This window comes from Pteropus alecto, unplaced genomic scaffold (genome assembly GCF_000325575.1).
Source record: "Pteropus alecto unplaced genomic scaffold, ASM32557v1 scaffold30, whole genome shotgun sequence".
Lineage (NCBI taxonomy): Eukaryota > Metazoa > Chordata > Mammalia > Chiroptera > Pteropodidae > Pteropus > Pteropus alecto.
This window is the reverse complement of record NW_006429782.1, coordinates 193,304-197,184: the sequence shown is the minus strand read 5'-3', so window position 1 is coordinate 197,184 and position 3,881 is coordinate 193,304. Positions and strand designations below refer to the sequence as shown.

Below are 3,881 nucleotides of genomic sequence, written 5' to 3'. Positions count from 1 at the left end.
GGCGGGGCGCGGGGCAGAGGCGTGCGCGATGTGTGTGTGCAGGGGCCGGGCCTGCGGCTCCCGACCTGAGGACCGAGATTTATCTGGGAAGGTGTGGCTGTCGCCCGGGGAGGGGGCCCGAATTCGGACCGCGGGTGTGATGAGTTCGAGGTGTCGCCATGCGTTTGGGGGTCTTCCGCTGCAGGGCTGTAGCTGAGCTGACTAGCGACTCGGGGGAGTGTCTGCAGGCCGGTGTACCGCATGGTGCATTGCGTGTGATCACTTTGATGACCCCAGTGTGGTCCTTCTCGTCCCTACACACACGCCCACCCCCGGGGAGCTCCGCCCCAGGCGCGCAGGCCACCCACCCAGCCACCTGGCCACTGGAGCCAGTGGGCACAGCTGGGTGTGAACAAGTGTGGGGGGGGCGTTGCTGGGTGCTGCAGGGAGAGACCCAGGGACACAGGTGGTCCCAACAACAGCGTGACAGCAGTAATCATGCCACAAGACTCCCAAAGTGCCTCCCGTGTGTGTGCCTGGCCTTTGCTCCATGCACCCTGGGGTACTGGGCACCGCCCCCCACATTTGCAGACGGGGCCCAGGAGCTGCACCCACAACATACTGTGTCGGGGCGTTTCCTCCTCTCTGCTAAGGTCTAGCTCCCTAGAGCCCCAGATGTCCCACAGTTTGTGACAGTGCCATTAGCATGGGCTCGGGAAGAGTCCGTGGGGACCGCAGTGCAGCTGGATGCACTTCCTCGTTTGGAACTGACCCTTGTATGTTGGCGCCTTCCAGATCGCCAGGGCACCCTCAGAGAGGGTGCAGCCCGTCTGCGTTTGGGCTTCTAAAATAAATAATGATCATCCTCTGGTGGCAGGGACCGTTGTGGGGTGCTAGGGTACCACGGTGAACAAGGCAGACCCAGTACCATCGCCACTGACCTCATGGTTTGCAGAGGCCATAGATAACAAAATACAGAGATAAGCAAATTAACATACAGCTTCAAAGAGTGGCAAATGCTTTCAGGAAAATGAAAAAGGTGGGTAGCAATTGGGTATTTGCCGGGGCTTCCTCTGCCTCATTGCCCCCCGATTCCTGCATCTGCCCCCTCCCAGGTGTGGAAATAGGGGTCCCCGCGGCCACACAGCACGGCCCCTCCTCTGTATGCACGAGAACTTCCACCAGCAAATGTCCTGCCCTTCCACTTTAGGTGCCCAGCCTGATTCATGTCCCCCAGTCCGTGGGCAAGGGCCACGTTGCTGCCGAGCCACGCCACGGGAAGATACCCGGCCGTCTCGACATGGCCTTGGCCTCTGGCAGTCCGAAGGCATTCTTCCTTGGTTGGGGAATGGGGCAGTAATGGGACTCTGTGTTCTCAGCAAGGGTATGTGGGGGCTGGACAGTGTGACCTTGGCCGAGAGCTGACCCCACCATGGCTCAGACACCCCAGCCTGGGCCATGCAAATCAAAAGGTCATTGTCAGCCTGGCGTGGGTTCCAAACGGAGGCCAGCTGCCAGCAGCCTCCTGCTCCCTAGCCTAGTGTGTCTCCCCAACCCAGAGGCGATGTGCCGGGTGACCTCAAGCCAGTCACGGCCCTCACTGGGGAGCCCCCTCCTCCCCTTTTCAGCCTCTCCCCTCATGCCCTCCTATCTCTCCTGACGTGGCTTCAGCCTCCCCCTGCTGCAGCCCGTTTGCTTCCCAGCTCAGACACCCACCACGACTCCCCATGACAAGTACAGTAGTGGGTAAGAGATAGCCCAGCCCTAATCTCCATGCCCTAGACCCCTTTGATGGCAGAGGCGCTCTGCACGTGGGATTAAGTTAAGGGCCTTCCGGTGGGGAAGACTTCTTCCTCTGTGTTTAGAGAGATGCTCCATGAGAAGGACGTGACCTGCCATCACTGGCTGTGACGATGGAGGAAGGAATGTGGGCGGCCTCCAGAAGCTGGAAAAGGCAGGGACCAATCTCCCCAGAGCCCCGGGAGGAACGCGGTTCCTCGGCACCTTGCTCTTGGCTCTGCGGGACCGTGTTGGACTCTTGACCTCCAGAATGGAAGACAGAGATGTGGGTCGTTTACACCACCAAGCTGGTGGTGATTTGTCACAGCAGCAATAGGCCACTCATACCGGCGGGCACTGCCACTTGGGTTCATCGTGTCGCCATGGCAACGCAGTGCCTGCCAGGCTAGAAATGAACAAGGGAGTGAACACAGATGTGAAGGCAAGTGGCAGTACAGGGACCCTGGGAGCAGGAAGGTTGTGAGGTCTCCGAGGGCGTGACCCTGTGGCCTGGAGGGAGGAGGAGGAGTCTGTAGAAGCCCAGTCCAGGCTGTGCCACCTTGTCCAGGCCACAGGTGACCTCCACGTGCCTTTGTTTTCTCATTCGCGAAATGGGCGTAGATCTCAGCACTGCAGATTTCAGCCAAGACTAGAAGGGACAATGAGAAGGGCACTTCCAGCAAAGGGTGTGGCCAGGCAAAGGGACCCTGAAGTGGGGTCCAGCTTGGCCCACCCAAGGGGACCAATGAGGCAGGGCCAGGGAGGGATGGGTGTGGGGCAGATGACCTCAGAGCAGGGCCCACTGAAGACGGAGGGGGTGCTGTGTGTCCCCGTGTGTGCCTCAGGCCTTATGTAATCCTGAAACCCTGAGAAGCAGGTTCTGCCACCTGCCCAGAGAGGTTAAACAACTTGCCCAGGGTCACACAGTCAGTGTGGCTCGTGGGGTTTGAAAACAAGCCTGCTGGCTCCAAAGCCTCTTGGGTGTTACCTTATAAACTTCTTCGGAATGACTGAGTGAATGTCGGTGGTGTGAAGTGAGCCAGGGGCTGAGCAAGGGAGGCCTGAGGCGGAGGGCTGCCCCTCCCTGGACCAGGGGTTGGGGGGGTGGTGGTGGTGGTGGTGGTGGTGGTGGTGGTTTTCCCGGATTCCCAATGATGGGGGCGGCGCGCCCTCTGGTGGTCAGAGCGGGAATTGCTTGGACTCTCCACTGAGCCTTGAGGAGCACAAGACCGTGGCTTGTGGCTGGCAGATCCCTGTTCCTAGCCTCTTGATAGTCAAGACCTTTTATACACAGACTCCAGTTTTTAATTACTCAGCACCCTGGCTCCAATGCCTCATTCTCCAGCCAACTCCTATTCATTCTTCAAAGCCCGGCATCCAATGACCCCTCCCCTAGAAAGCCCTGTCTGTCTTCTCAGGCAGAAGCAGGGCAACCGAAGGGTTGAACCTCACGGGGCGGGGGGTGTCTGCATCCGTCTCTGTCGCCTGCAGCCATGGAGTATTTCAGGCCACCATTTTCACTGCCTGTTGAGTCTGTCATTTCCCCTGCTGTGTCCTTGCACACAGCACAGGGTCTGGCAGCCGCGAGTGCTCAATGAATGTTTGCTGAGTGGATAGAGAAATAAATGCACGATTGGGCGGGAACCTTCCTCGATCCAGGAACGGGCCAACTGTCTGCATCCGTTTGACAGGTGTTACGCACTGCCCGTGTGCCAGGCGCGGTTATGAGTTCAGCCGAAAACGAAATACAAACGTCTCATCTGCTGTGGAGCTGACCTTACAGTTTATCAGGCAGAAGTAGGTGCTACATAGGAGGGCATCTCAATGGGTGAGACATTTGAAAGACGTGGGGAAGCACCGCCACGCGGGTGTGTAGGGGAAAGGTACACCCGCCAGGAGCACAGCCAGTGCAGAGGCCAGGAGGTGGGAGCGCGCCTGTCGCGTCTCAGGATAAATGAGACAGTGAGGGGACACAGTGGGACTTGAGGTAGGAGAAATAAGAATGGAAAGGGGCAGGTTTGGGGAAGAGAAGCTCCACCTCGTGCCGCTCGGGCCCCGCCCCTCGCCCCGCCCCCGAACCCGATCGCCAAGGAGGCTCCGCCCCTCCCCTCTGCCTGACCCTG

At 59.2% G+C, this 3,881-nt stretch overlaps 1 protein-coding gene across 3 annotated transcripts in view; it reads left to right on the top strand.

Moving 5' to 3' along the window:
• The window catches only part of RNF126 (ring finger protein 126), a 14,834-nt gene that overhangs the window by 984 nt on the left and 9,969 nt on the right, over positions 1 to 3,881 (top strand). The gene's annotated exons all lie outside the window — the stretch shown is intronic.